At 38.1% G+C, this 15842-nt stretch overlaps 1 pseudogene across 1 annotated transcript; it reads left to right on the top strand.

Moving 5' to 3' along the window:
- Nucleotides 1-2926: 2926 nt before the first annotated feature.
- On the top strand, nucleotides 2927-5035 carry LOC103272823 (annotated as a pseudogene). Its single transcript, XR_002482674.1, has one exon. The product of XR_002482674.1 is annotated as a ubiquitin carboxyl-terminal hydrolase 14 pseudogene (transcript).
- Nucleotides 5036-15842: the final 10807 nt, after the last annotated feature.

The following is a 15842-nucleotide window of genomic DNA, read 5'->3' as shown; positions in this document are numbered from 1 at the left end:
CAGTTTCATGATCATGGCTCACCACAGCCTCGACCTCTTGAGGCTGTCTTTCCACTTCAGCCTGCCCAGTAGCTGGAATGACAGGTGAGTGCCACCACCCTTGGCTACTTTTTTTTATTTTTTGTAGAAATGGGGTCTCGCTATGTTGCCCTGGCTGGTCTCGAACTCCTAACCTTAAGTGATCCTCCTGCCTCTGCCTCCTAAAGCACTGAGGTTACAGGCGTGAACCACCACACCCAGCCTGCTTGCTCATTTCTAAATGGGGACTAATATTGACCTTATTTATTCATTTTGAGCTTTAAAGCATACATAAACCTACTTTCCATTCTTTCATTCTGAGTGCCTGGAAAAATATGTCCAATTCACTTTTTCTTTCCTGATTACTGCTGTGCTGTCTATGAAATGGTCTCTCCCTCTGCTGTTCAGTAGCTCCCTTCCACCTAAGCATAAATGTGTCTCCTAGAAGATGAGGTTCTCCTTTCTGGATGCTGTGTGCCTTGGAAGGTGTTGCTTAGCAGCTGTTGTGTATTTGAAGATGAGAACTGGGCCAAACAAATATTCTCTAGCTCTATGTATTTAGTCCTCCTTGAGAACCTGTGCATACAGCTAGGGCGACTGGCAGTGTGGCTATGATGCTTCACCTGCACAGATTCAGATCTAATCTTGCTTGGCAGTGACTGAAATAGTTTATCTCTTCATGGCACCTAGAAAATGTCTAAAATGACTATAGGAACATGTGTCTTCTTCAGTAGTTAATGCGCTTCTAATATTAGTATGTAATGATTGGGCATTATATTACAGGTGATATGATTATCAGGAATTTTTGCAGCACCTTTTCCCAAGCAACTCAAATTATTTAACATATTATTTCATTTATGACCCTTGGATTATTAGGATCATTTTGCAAATGAGAAAACTTCAATTCAGACATATGGAGTAAATTGCCCTACTATGTTTTAAGTGGTCCTTGTTATAAGAAAAAAGAGTCGTTTCCTGAAAGTCTATTGTTTTTAAATGAATCTCAAGTTAACACATAAGACTTTGTGGAGATGATTCTTTGAAATAAAAAAATAATAATATTCTTTTGAGTTAGTTTCTGAAAATGTTTTGCTGCTTGTTTTTATTAAAAAAAATTCTCCATTCAATTAATATTTAATTTGCATCAGGTATATTCTGGCACTGTTCTAGACTGGCAAACATGACATGCCAAATTACCTTTACAAAACTTATATTCTGGACAATTGATTGCTGGGGGAAAGAACGAAGTTTGTAAAGTAAACAAACATAAAAACTAGATGTGTTTGGTTACTAATAAATAGCATGAAGTGCTCTTCTAAAATAGTGTAACTGAAAGAGATTGATAAATTGTGTGATAAGAAAAGACTACTCTGAAAAGCTAACACCTACATTTATTTGTGTGTGATTTGAGCGTAGATGAAAGATGCCTTTATTTAATGTTAGATATTTGGAATATATGTACACCCTCTTCCAATATTCTAGAACAGAGGCTGGAAAACTTTTTCTGTGAAAGACCAGATAGTAAGTATTTTAGGCTTTATAGACCATACAGTCTTTATCACAACTACTGAAGTAAAGAGACAAAAAGTACTATCTTTTCTTTATTCATTGTAAGGTTCTTGACTGATAACCTTATAGCAAAAACAAGAAAAAGATAACAAATCTATTTAATATAAGGGTTGTTTTTTTTTTTTTGAGTTGGAGTCTCACTCTGTCGCCCAGACTGGAGTGCAGTGGCCGCTCCTGGCCACCGCAGCCTCGACCTGCTGGGAAAATAACATGAAACCATGTTATTTTCGGCTACATGGATGGAACTGAAGGTCATTGTGTTAAGTGAAATAAGCTAGGCACAGAAAGACAAATACCAAATGTTCTCACTTATATGTGGGGCTTAAAAAAGTTGATCTCATGGAGGTGCAAAATAAAATGATAGATACCAGAGACTGGGAAGGGTATGTGAGTAGGAGGGAAGGATGAAGAGAGGTTGGTTAATTGGTACAAACATATAGTTAGATAGACGAAGTAATGCCTAACGTTCAATATCAGAGTTTGATGTACTACATTTTCTAGTATATATGTATATATACTATTCAGTCTATGTTAACAAGAATTTATTGTGTAATTCAGTATACCTGGAAAAGAGTACTTGAAATGTTTCCAATAAATAGAAATGATGACTTCTTAAAGTGATGGATATTCCAAATATCCTACCTGACTTGATCATTCTTTTTGATGGTTGAATAGTATTCTATTTTGTATATGTACTACATTTGCTAGTATATATGTATATATACTATATATTCAGTCATCTGTTGATGGGTACTTAAGTTGATTCCATGTCTTGGCTATTGTGAATAGTGCTGTAATAAACATGCAATCGCAGGTATTCCTTTGATGTACTGATTTCTTTGCTTTTGGATAAATACCCAGTAATGGAATTGCTGGGTTGTATAGTAGTTGTATGTTTAGTTTTTAGAGAAGTCTCTATGCCATTTTCCATAGTGGTTGTACTAACTTACATTCCCACCAACAGTTTATAAGGATTACCTTCTATCCATAGCCTCATCAGCATCTGTTTGTTTGTTTGTTTGCCTTTTCAATACTAGCCCTTCTAACTGGGGAGAGATAATATCTCATTGTGGTTTTGATTTGAATTTCTCTGATTAGTGATATTGAGAATTTTCTTATAGACCTAGTAGCCATTTGCATGTCTTCTTTTGAGAAATGTTCATTCATGTTCTTTGCATACTTTTTTTTTTAGATTAGAAATATAGTTTATTTAAAAAGTAAATTAGAGGAGCCCGCGCCTCACCCCTGGGCCGCCGGTGGGCGGGGTGGGAGCTGGAGTGGAGACGTGGAAGCCTCTGGAAGTCGTGACTCTGCAGAATAGTTCCCGACATTGTCCTAGTGTGCCAGGAGAGTTACTGTAAAATGGGGAAAGGAGAAATTTGAAGGTGTAGAGTTGAATACTGATGAGCCTCCGATGGTGTTCAAGGCTCAGCTATTTGCATTGACTGGAGTCCAGCCGGCCAGACAGAAAGTTATGGTGAAAGGAGGAACAGTGAAGGATGAGATTGGGGAAACATCAAAATAAAAGATGGGATGACTCTACTAATGATAGGGTCAGCAGATGCTCTTCCTGAAGAACCCTCAACTAAAACCATCTTCGTAGAAGACATGACAGAAGAACAGTTAGCATCTGCTATGGAATTACCATGTGGATTGACAAACCTTGGTAACACTTGTTACATGAATGCTACAGTTCAGTGTATTCGTTCTGTGCCTGAACTCAAAGATGCCCTGAAAAGGTATGCAGGTGCCTTGAGAGCTTCCGGGGAAATGGCTTCAGCACTGTATATTACTGCAGCCCTTAGAGATTTATTTGATTCCATGGATAAAAAACTTCGTCTAGTATTCCACCTATTATTCTGCTACAATTTTTGCACATGGCTTTCCCACAGTTTGCGGAGAAGGGTGAACAAGGACAGTATCTTCAGCAGGATGCTAATGAATGTTGGATACAAATGATGCGACTGTTGCAACAGAAATTGGAAGCCATAGAAGATGATTCTGTTAAAGAGACAGATTCTTCATCTGCATCAGCAGTGATACCTTCTAAAAAGAAAAGTTTAATTGATCAGTTCTTCGGTGTTGAGTTTGAAACTACAATGAAATGTACAGAATAATGAAATGTACAGAAGAAGAAGAAGTAACCAAGGGAAAGGAAAATCAACTTCAGCTTAGTTGTTTTATCAATCAGGAAGTCAAGTATCTTTTTACAGGACTTAAATTGCAACTTCAGGAAGACATCACCAAACAATCTCCAACACTGCAACGTAATGCTTTGTACATCAAATCTTCCAAGATCAGCCGGCTACCTGATTACTTGACCATTCAGATGGTTTGATTTTTTTATAAAGAGAAGGAATCTGTGAATGCCAAAGTTCTTAAGGATGTTGAGTTTCCTCTTATGTTGGATATGTATGAACTGTGTACACCAGAACTTCAAGAGAAAATGGTCTCTTTTCGGTCAAAATTCAAGGATCTAGAAGATAAAAAAGTAAATCAGCAGCCAAATACAAGTGACAAAAAGAGTAGTCCCCAGAAAGAAGTTAAATATGAACCCTTTTCTTTTGCTGATGATATTGGCTCCAATAATTGTGGATACTATGACTTACAAGCTGTGCTAACACACCAGGGAAGGTCTTGCTCCTCAGGTCATTCTGTATCATGGGTGAAAAGGAAACAAGATGAATGGATTAAGTTTGATGATGATAAGGTCATTATTGTAACACCAGAAGATATCTTGCGGCTGTCTGGTGGTGGAGACTGGCACATTGCTTATGTTCTACTGTATGGGCCTCGCAGAGTTGAAATAATGGAAGAGGAAAGTGAACAGTAATCTTCATTTTACATATTTATGCTTAGGTGTGAAATAAATGTTATTTATTGATCACTTCTATAATCCAGAGCTTTAGAGGAAGACACTTAAATGGTCTTGTCTGTTTTCCCTTATGTGGAACATAGAAGGGCAGAAGCAGACCACTCTGGGCATCAATCTAAAAAATTAAAGCAAAGAGAAAATTATCTTGGATCGTGCTGTCCTATATGAGGGTGGCAGGAAGACATTTTTTAAAAGCTTATTTCTTGCATTAATTTTCCGAAATTCTGAGTTGAAATGCCTTTTAACCATTCCCTCTGTGGTAATTTTTCTCACTGCCTTTTTCAGCCCAAGATTGAGCAATCAGATGTCTACTGCACACCTGTTACCTATTATTTGTCATTCTTGCATGGTTCAACCACCACTCGGTAGCTGCCCATCCTTTGCCTTACCTAACAAACTTTTCTAGGAAGGTGGAAAAGGAAGTATTGCTCTCATTGTGTAACTCAGTGCTGCTGTCCATCCCATGGGAACATGGGCACAATCAAGTATTTGTCCAGCCTGACTGCTGCTGGCTTTTCACGACTTTAACAATAAATTGTGATCAATAACAGTTAAAAAAAATAAAAATAAATAAATAAATAAATAATAATAAAATAAAAAGTAAATTAGAGAGAGAGAAAGAGAGAGAGAGAAATAAGAGAGTCACTTCCCCAAGGCAGGGGAGGATGCAAAAGCCAGAAAACACGGCCTGGCCATAGCTTAAAGAGCACATGGCCACAGTAGAGTCTAATAAGGCAATGGCCTCTTTGTCTACTTTTTTTGTTGTTGTTTTTTCTTTGAGTTGGAGTCTCACTCCGTCTCCCAGGCAGGAGTGCCTCCTTTTTAAAGGAATATTTAAAAATTGGTAAGTTGTTTTTGAGTTCCTTATATATTCTGAATATCAATCCCATGTTTGATGAATAATTTGCAAATATTTTCTCCCATTCAACAGGTTTTTCTCTTAATTCTTGATTGTTACTTTTGCTGTGCAGAAGCTTTTTAATGTAATATAATTCGTCTATTTTTGTTTTTGTTGTCTGTGATTTTGAGGTCTTAGCCACAAAATAGTCACCCAGACCAAAGTGCAATATTATAGAGCTAATTTTCAAATTGGGCTTCAGTTTTATTTTTGTTCATTTTGTTAGTGAACTAGGTTGTGATATTCACATTTAGTGGTTCCTTGGAATAGTTTTCATGTGATGCTTCGCCACTTTTTTCTAAGGTATTCATTTATTGACTTGGTTTTTAGGCTTCAAGTCCTTATTTTATATACTATTTTTTCTGCTCTTGCATTTTCCATCTAATACCTATGTCGAAAGTGAGTCTTTCAGCCTGTTCCCACTGGTGAAGACTGCTTGTTTGTGCCTAGTTAATTCAGAGTGCCTGGGCTCATGGCACCATCTCTAACATTGCTTCCAAACCTACTGCAGTGATTCAGCAGAAGCTTGTCATTAGCAACATTCTTGTAGAAAGTAGGAAGTAAAAATTAAGTAGGCTGGGAAAGCAAAGTCCTAGTACACCATGTATGTGTAAATCTTTGCTAGCAATAGATACAGCCTCCTGGATGGTTGATGATTGAGTTCCTTTCCTGACACCACCCTTCTTTTGAAGCACTAACAAGATTAAATTCTCAAAGAGTTTAAAACAATGTGTGCAGTGAAAAGGGCCCTTTGGGGGTTATTAAAGAGACAATCTACTTTCAAATTGTATACTTGTTTATATAATGCATAAGCCATTTGGTAAAGGAAAGCTGAATGAAATTGAAAGTAGCAGCTTTGGCCATTGCCAGACCATTGCTGCCATTACCTTGCTAAATTATGGTGTGGCCATGTGCTCTTTGAGCTATGGCCAGGCCATGTTTCCTGGCTTTGGCCCCCATCCCTGCCTTGGGGAGGTGAATCTCCTCTCTCTCTCTCTCTCTCTCTCAGTCTCTCTCTCTCTCTCTCTCTCTCTTTCTCCAATTTACTTTCTAAATAAACTATATTTTCTAATCTTAAAAAAAAAAGAAAGAAAGAAAGTAGCAGCTTTACTACTGATGTTTTCACTGGCAAAATCTGGGTCAGAGAATATGTCTTTATATATGTGGCTTGCCAACACTGTTCTCCAGTTTTAAACTGATTCCCCCCCATCCCGCCATCACCCCCACAAACCCTCTCACTTACCAATCCCCAAACCACCCAGGAAAGCTAAAAACCACTTCCTTACAGTGGCAGAGCCTCCCCTAATAGACATTAACAGAGAGGAGACAAGGCCAGAATAGAACCCCTTACAGTCAGGCAAAACCCAAAAGGAGAAAAGATAACTGGCTAAGCCAGCGATGCCTAGTTCCTCATCCCAAACTCACCACTCAGAGTCACTCCTCTTTCCTTAGTGCAGGGAGAATGAGGAGTGTGGCAAGACTAGACTATGCCTCATCATCGGGAAGATAGAAGAGTCTAGGCTGGGGTTAGATGTTGCTCTAATGGGAAAACACTTCTTGAATAAAAGTACTGATTGAGAGAGGCAAAAGATTTCTTTCAACAATGGATACTTTAGGCAGATCTAGAACTCATTAATTTTTTTTTTTTTTTTTTTTTTTGAGTCAGGGTCTCACTCTGTCACCCAGACTGGAGTACAGTGGCATACTCATGGCCACTGCAGCCTTAACCTGCTGGGCTCAGGTGATCCTTCCACTTCAACCTTCTAAGTAACTGGAACTACAGGCATATGCCACCTCGCCCGAATAATTTTTTTATTTATTGTAGAGATCAGGTCTCGATATGTTACCCAGGCTGGTCTCGAACTCATGCTCAGGCAGTCCTCTCACCTCCATCTCCCAAAGTGCTGGAATGACAAGCATCAGTCACTGCACCCAACCAAACTCATTGATTTTTATCTTGTTCACTGCTGAAGACCCCATCAAGCACACCTGGAGGATCTGATATTGGAAAAACAAATGTCTGGTCCAGAAGGCAGAGGGGGAAAAAAAGGAAAGGTTTAGATCCACATTTGGAAGAGAAAGAAAGAGACTGTTGGTGAGAAAAAGCAATAGCTTTCCTCACCCATGGTAAGGTTTATGACTGAGGCACCTATAATAAAAGGCAGATTAAAAGAGAAAAGCATACAGAAATGGAGACCCAAAGAAACAGAGGAAACCCATGTATTTTTATGCTTAGGTTTGATGAAGAATGAACAGTTGTGCTGAAGTATGACTGACAAAGGGAGTATGATTTAATTGCAGTAAATTGAGCAAGACTTGTTTGTTCAGGTTTTTTCTGTGTCTCTGCCTTCAGAGATAAGGACATTTCTCACCTCCAGGTATAGGGAAGGCACCTCTGGAATGAGGGTTTTATGACCTATTTTAGAGGAAAATCAGATAATTCTTTTATGCATGCTTCAGGGGAAAAGGGTGGGAGAATATCAAAGAGAACTTCCTGTTTCTGTTGTTTCCTCATACACCAAAGTGCCATATTTTGGGGATGGTGTATCCTGAACCCCAACAAAACTAAATTAAAAGGCAGGCTAAAATAGTTAAACTAAGCTGAGTCTTCTTGAAAGGAATAGGGAACTTTCAGAATGAAAGATAGCTTAAAAAAATCCCAGTTGTGTAATAAATTCAAAAGCTAAGGAAAAACTATGTTTGTGAATGAACCCCTGGCAAAAGCATTGGTTTTCACCAGGCTTCTAAGGCACAGACCTTAGAAACACCTGGAATCTTCTAAGAGTTACACTCCAGTTGGCCTTATTAGATGATGAGTGAGGTTCAAAGTAGAAATTATCTTGGATTATTTGGGGGAGAGTAAAAAAAAATAATTCTGGATATGTAAGTCATAAGGTTATGAGGACTTTAAAAGGCAGCCAGAGGAGTTTAGGTTTAATGTATATTTTGGGAAGTGTCTTGATAAAACAAGAAGTAAAGAAAAGCTAAACTACATTAATAGTGTTAGAAACAGAGAAGAAGAAGGAAAAAGAACAGAGAAGGGACACAATATGGTGGGGGATGAACATTTGATTCATTTTGGAAAGGGAGTGAGAACAGGGACATATTTATTTTATTACATCTAACAATTAAAAAAAGGAATAAATATTGCTAAGTATTGAGCCGGGAGATGATGGTGATGTCCTAGACAGAAATAAGGAACACGGCAAGGAGCGTGAAAGAGAAAACTCAGAGCCAGTGATGGGTCACTTGAAAACTTCTATATTAAAAGAATCTTTGAAGTCAAAGGATAACAGAATTACTAAGCTAGGTGTAAGGCAATGAGGCTGGAAGAAGGCTAAGGCTAAGGTTCTGGGGGAACTCCGTGAGTCAAATGTCCCTCCTCCTCCCCCTCCTCTCAACCTGTTTGTGTAAAGACAGTTTTATCCCAACACAGTCTTGACCCTCCATTAACATATTGTCTATGGATTCTTTTGTGCTCCAAGGTCGGAGTTGAGTAGTTGAGACAGAGACCAAATGGCTTGCAAAACATATTTACTATCTGGCCCATTATAGAAAACATTTGTCAACCCCAGTTGGATGTCACAAGAGGAAGATCTACCAGAAAAGATATGCCAAAAATGTACCCAGAAACCAAGAGAGTGTAGTCTTAAGGAAATCCAGGGAGAAGAGGATTTCAAAGGAATAGATAAACAGAAAGGATACAGGGGGCATAGGAAGAATGAGGCTTGGGGGAAACAAATTTTTGTATGTTACGACTAGGTGATTATGACACCATTCCAAAATGTCAATATCTAGATGGACCAAAACCTAACAAGAAATATTCATGAGATCAATTTCTTTCTCCTTTTCTTCCTTGTTTAGTATTAAAACATTAAGTAAGCATGCAGCACATTCCAGGTGCTGGAAATACCTAAAGACAAGATGCATGTTCGTAGAAAGTCATAAAATAAGATAATACTAGAGATGTAATGAGATAATGTATGCATATGTTAAAAGGTAGCATGCTATATGAAATTAAAGACTTTTGTCACAAGGCAATACATTACCAGTTACCAAATACCTGGTTTGGCCTGAGTGCTTTGCATTCAGAGGTTATTGTCAATAAAATGTCAAAGCAGGCTTTGAGAAATTGGGGATTATAGTGTGATGCAAAGAGCACAGACAACCATTTTCTACCTTTGTGACACTGGGAAAAGTTCCTTGATTTCTCTCAACTTTACTTTGTTCATCTGTAAAACTGGGATAATTGGCATCCATTCCATAGAGCATTTTTAAGAAGAAATGAGATATAAAACAGTTTATATATTGTTTGGCATATAGTAAGTACTGTGTTGGTGGTAGCTTTATTTTCATGGAGCTCATATAAATCTAAGTTCATAAATTCAGATGTGCAAGAAATACCAAAATCACTTATTGCCTTCAAATCAACTTTATGAGAATTCTGATCCCCTATCCTACTTGGCTGTTAGAACATTTAAACTTATATATTCTTGGGTCTCCCACCTTTATCCCCAGGGTGATGCAGTGGTCTCTGGGAGACTTTACTGATGAGAAGTTATCCGGTTACCCTTGTTACTGCAAAGATTCCCTTTATCCCTGTCCACGTGGTCCCTGCAAGTGCAGCAGTCAGGCGTGGTGTGAAACCTTTGATGAGGCCAAGAGCCCTTGTAAGGAATATAACTTTTCTCGATACTTCCCCCAAAAAAGCCTCCCTCAGCACTGCCAGCAAGCAGATGCAGGTACTCTTTCTTACAGCTCCAGAGGTTTCTCTCCCCAGTCCCAGAGCATCTCCAATCTGAGCCCTCCAAACTCTTGCCCGTACCTTCCTGCTAGACAAATATGATTCACTGGGAATCATATGATACTGCCAACATTTTACCTATTTTTGGCCTATAAGAATGGCTCTTTAAAGTAGTTCAACTAGTAACTATTCAGTAGATTAAGGTTTTCTTTTTCTTTTTTTCTCCTCCCTTTCCCCTTCTCCCTCTTCCTCCTCTTTCTCCTCTTCTTCCTCCCCCTTTCCTCCATCTTCTCCTCCTCCTCTTCCTCCTCCTTCTCCTCCTCCTCCCTCCTCCTCTTCTTCCTCCTTCTTCCCCCTTCCTCCTCCCTCTCCTCCTCCTTTCCCTCTCCTTCTACTACTTCTCCTGCTCAGCAGCCTGTAATCCCGCACCTTTGGGAGGCTGAGGTGAGTGGATTGCCTGAGCCCGCGGGTTCGAGACCTGCCTGGGCAGCGAGACCTCATCTCTACAATAAATCAAAAATTAGCCAGGCGTGGTAACGCTTGCCTGTAGTTCCAGCTACTTGGAAGACTGAGGCAGAAGGATCACCGGAGCCCAGAAGGTCGAGGCTGCTGTGGCCGGGAGCGGCCACTGCACTCTAGTCAGGGTGACAGAGTAAGACTCCATCTCAAAAAATAGATAAATAAATAAAACTTAATGGAAGTGTCTCAACACATTTATATAGTAGTAAAATACTAATAATACTTAATACTTGTATTATGAATATTCATTATATTCCTTCCTCTGTCTTGCTGGAAAGTACTCTCCACCTTAATCCTGTCAGGTTGATATATTCCTACTCTTTCTCAAACATTTAACTGAGACATAATCTTCTCTGACACTTCTCTGTTTTCTGAAAAAAAATTGGAGAATCATCTTCTGTATTTCCACAGTGCCTTAGACTTAAGGCACTTAGACTTAAGGTGATCAAATAATTTATCATCCAGACTGGGACCCTTTTAAGAGTGAAAGAGGATGCTGTTAGTAATTACTCCAGGACAACAGACATAAACAAAAACTGCCCCAGGCAACTAGATGCATGGTCTCTCAACTTATCCGTACATTGTTGTAATGATTGTTTACTTGCAAATCATCCCCTTCTCCAACAAACATACACACATACACATAGTCAGTGAATCCCTGGAATGTAAAAACCTCAGCAGCTGGTACAATGACTGACACATAGTCAGCAGTTGATTATTTAATTGATTGATTAAATTGTGGGAATTTTATTGGAAGAGAACATTCCAGCCTGATGAAATGGTATAGACGAAGAAAAGGAGATGGGAAGGCATATTTATAAGAAACAGCAAATAAAACTTTTGGGTACAGATGTTTGGGGATTGGAACATAGTTTGAGAAAAGATTGTGGAAACTCTTGATCATCAGTCAAGCTAAGGAATTTTTCAACAAAGTGGGAGAACAGAGAAGGTTTAAACACCAGGGATGATATGAAGGATAACTGACAATGAATTGTTGAGAGGTGAAGGAATACAGAACTGCAAAGACTATTTAGATTAAAAAGTAAAATTATGAATGTCTGGATTAGGAATATTTGTCATTTAACAATTTATGTTTTATAAAAAAAAGTCAAGACATTTTGACTGCAAATAACAGTAATTAGCCTGGTTTAACCAAAAAGGGAAATTTATCAGCTTAGTTAACATAAATATATAGGCATTGCTAGATTCAGGTTCTCTAACATTGTCATCTCACCAGGAATCTTCTCTCCATCTCTTGGTTCTGCTTCTTACTGTATTGGATTCATTCTTAGTCAAGTTCTTCCAAAAATGGTCACCAGCCACATTCAGTCTACTTTCCACCAGCTCAGCAACCCCATTAGAAAGAGAACACTGCTTTACCAATAATTCCAGCAAAAATTGTGAGGAAGGTTCTCACTGGTTAATTAGTTCATCCCTGAACTAATCACTGTTAATGGGAGGTGTCATGCTCTGATTGGCCAGGCTTTGGTCTTGGCCCATTCCAGATGATAGAGTCAGTTTCACCCAAGTCAAATAAATTTAGTGTGTTATTGGGGGTGGAGGAGTGAGAGACATGGATAGGAGCAGAGAGAGCTTGCTAAAGGAAAACTAACTTATTTTAAAAAGAAAGAAAACAGATATTAGGGAGTAAAACCAATACATGTTTTCTGCATGAAGTCTACAGTATTTCTTAGTTTGCAGATAACGGTGAGCTCCTTTAGATCACAAAAATCAAATCACAGAGATAAGATTATCAAGAGGAAACATAATAGTGATGAGATTCCAAATGAGCAAGAATAAAGAAATGTATTCAGTCTAGAATACTCTATAATACATTTATTCAAGATATTTAAAATATGAGAGAATATATAAGTTGTCATCTTGGACTCTATAAATATTTTTGTTTATTATGATATTGAACATCTCATTCTTATTATTCATAAAAAGTAAAAATTATTTCACTTTTCCATTCAACCTTTAATTGCAATAGCACAGAAACTTCTGGTTATTTATCTTTGAGGAAGCCATGATGGAACCAGCAGAAGGTCTAAAAGGAAACTTAGAATGGCTCAATTTTTGTGAAATTCCTTATTAGTTTTATTGAGGAACAAACCAATAAACCTCTTCATTCTGATAAGACAGGGTCTAAGTAACATTCATAAATTTTCATGTAGAATTGGCTTTTCCTATGGTCCAGTTTTAGTTTGCCTAGTTGTCTGAACTTGTTTTAAAAAACAATTTTTAGAATGAATGTGTGTTTCTTTCTTTAAAACAATTCTTTATTTTAAATAGTGGGGTACAATTCAGAGTTAGGTATACAAATGTTCATTATGCATGTACCCTTGTTGATGAGGTGTGCCCCCACCTCCCCTGGCAGTTTCTCACTACTGCCAATCTCTTTCTTATAGTTTATGATAGTTGTTCAAGATCCACTTATGAGTAAGAACATGTGATACTGGGTTCTTTGTCAGATATACAGTTGGCAAATATTTTTTCTCGATCTGTGGGCTGTCTCCCTGCTCTCTCAATGGTTTCTTTGGCTTTGCGGAAGCTTGTCAGTTTGATGAGGTCCCACTTGTCTACTTATCTCTTATGGCATGGGCACTTAGGATTTTGATCAGGAATTGGCTGCCAGCTCCAATTTCCATAAGGGTGTCTCCTGCATTTTCTAAGGTTCTTATAGTTTGAGGTTTTACGTTTAGGTCTTTAATCCATTTAAAGTTGATTTTTGTGTATGCTGATAGGTAGGGGTCTTGTTTTAATCTTCTGCATGTGGTCAGCCATTTTTCCCAGCACTATTAACTAAATAGGATCTCCTCTCCCCAGTAGTTGATGGTGGAGGCTTTGTCGAAGATGAGTTGGTTGAAAAATTGAGGTTTTTCTTCCGGAATCTCTATCCTGTTCCATTGGTCTATATGCCTGTTCTTGTACCAATACCAGGCTGTTTTGATTATTGTAACTTTATAATAGAACTTAAAGTCTGGGAGTGTGATGCCTCCTGCCTTTTTTTTTGCTGAGGATTGTTTTTACTATTTGTGGTGTGGTTTATGGTTCCATATGAATTCCGGTATTGTCATTTCCAGGTCTGAGAAGATTGATATTGGTAATTTACTGGGTATTGCATTAAATCTGTAGATTGCCTTGGGTAGGATAGATATCTTAACAATGTTGATTCTTCCAATCCATTAGCATGGAATATTTTTCCATTTGTTTGTGTCATCTTTTCTTTCTTTGAGCCGTGTTTTGTAGTTTTCATTGTAAAGGTCTTTGACTTCTCTGGTTAGGAAGATGCCAAGGTATTTCATTTTTGTGTGTATGACTATTGTGAATGAGATTGTGCTTTTTATTTGGGTTTCTGTTTGTTTATTGTTGGTGTATAGGAATGAGGCTGACTTTTGCACATTTATTTTATACCCTGAGACTTTGCCAAAGTCCTTTATCAGTGCAAGGAGGTTTTTGACACATTATATTGGGTTTTTGAGTTATAGAATCATATTATCTGCAAAGAGGGATAACTTCCTCTTTTCCTATTTTGATACCCCTGATTTTCTTCTCTTGTCTGATTGCCCTAGCTAGGACTTCCAATATGATGTTGAACAGAAGGGGTGAAAGTGGGCATCCTTGTCTTGTTCTGGTTTTGAGGGGAAATGATTCCAGTTTCTGTCTGTTTAGCAGTATTTGGCTGTAGGTTTCTCATAGATAGTGCTTATTATTTTGAGGTATGTTCCATCTATGCCTAGATGTTCGAGAGTTTTTATCAAGAAGGGGTGTTGGATTTTATCCAAAGCTTTTTCTACATCTAATGATAAAATCATGCAGTTTTTGTCTTTACACTTGTTAATGTATTTAATTATGTTTATGGTCTTGTGGATGTTGAATCAGCCCTGCATCCTGGGGATGAAGCCTTGGTCATGGTGAATGATTTTTGAGAGGTGTTGTTGGATCTGTTTTCCTAGAATCTTGTTGGGAATTTTAGCATCTATGTTTACCAAGAATATTGGCCTGTAGTTCTCTTTCTTTGTTGGATCTTTACCCAGTTTGGGTATCAATCTGATGTTAGCTTCATAAAATGTTGGGAAGAGTTCCATCTTTCTCGATTGCCTGGAATACTTTCAATAGAATGGTATCAGTTCCTCCTTATATGTTTTATAGAATTCTGCTGGAAAGCCATCTTGTCCAGGGATTTTTTTTGGAGGTAGTTTTCTTGTGACATAGTCGATATCCTGGGTTATTATTGGTCTATTTAGAGTCTCGATTTCTTCTTGTTTCAACCTGGAGAGGTTGTGTGATGTCAGAAAGTCCTCTATTTCATTTAGGTTTTCGATTTTGTTTCCATACAGGTGTACATAGTAATCTCTGATAATCTTTTGTATTTCTTTGGGGTCAGTTGTGACTTCATCTTTTGCGTTTTTTTTTTTTTTTTTAGTTGGAATATCACTCTACCTAGGCTGGAGTGCAGTGGCATGCACATGGCCACCGCAGCCTCAATCTCTGGGTTCAGATGACCCTTCCACCTCAGCCTTCCAAGTAGCTGGGACTACAGGTGCATGCTACCACGCCCAGCTAATTTTTTGATTTATTGTCGAGATGAGGTCACGCCAAGTTGTCCAGGCTGGTCTCAAACCCCTGGACTCAGGCAATCCTCTTTCCTCGTCCTCCCAAAATACTGGGATTACAGGCTTGAGCCACCATGTCCAAACACCTTTTGCATTTCTGATTGTGTTTATTTGGGCTTTTTCTTTTTCTTGGTCAGTCTCACTAGGGGTCCATCATTCTTGATTAGCCTTTCAAAGAACCAGCTTTTGGTTTCATTGATTTTTTTTTTGTATTACATTTTTGTCTTCTTATGTGTGTGATACTTTTAAATGAGGAAAAGAAACAATGTTTCCTTAAGAGAAAGAAGTGAAACTAGCATTGTCCTTTGAAGTGATGTCATTGTAGTCTGCACAATTGTGTTTGTTTGTTTGCTTTTTTTCGGTAACTATCCATGGGTATCTCAGAAACAGTATTGGGTTAGATGGACCATTGATCTGAAAAAAAAAATGGGGTATTTGTCTTATTATGTAAATATTAATCGAAAACATTTTCACAGCATTATGCTAGACTAAGCAATAAGAATTTAATCATATTTGCTGATGCCTACCTTACTAACTCATTCTGATTCTATTAAAGAACAAGTTTCTGATACAGAAAATAATCTGAACCAAGGATCCAGTTTA

Source organism: Carlito syrichta, unplaced genomic scaffold (assembly GCF_000164805.1).
Source record: "Carlito syrichta isolate Samal-C Ts95f unplaced genomic scaffold, Tarsius_syrichta-2.0.1 Scaffold313310, whole genome shotgun sequence".
NCBI classification, from domain to species: domain Eukaryota; kingdom Metazoa; phylum Chordata; class Mammalia; order Primates; family Tarsiidae; genus Carlito; species Carlito syrichta.
This window is presented reverse-complemented; position numbering and strand designations above follow the sequence as displayed.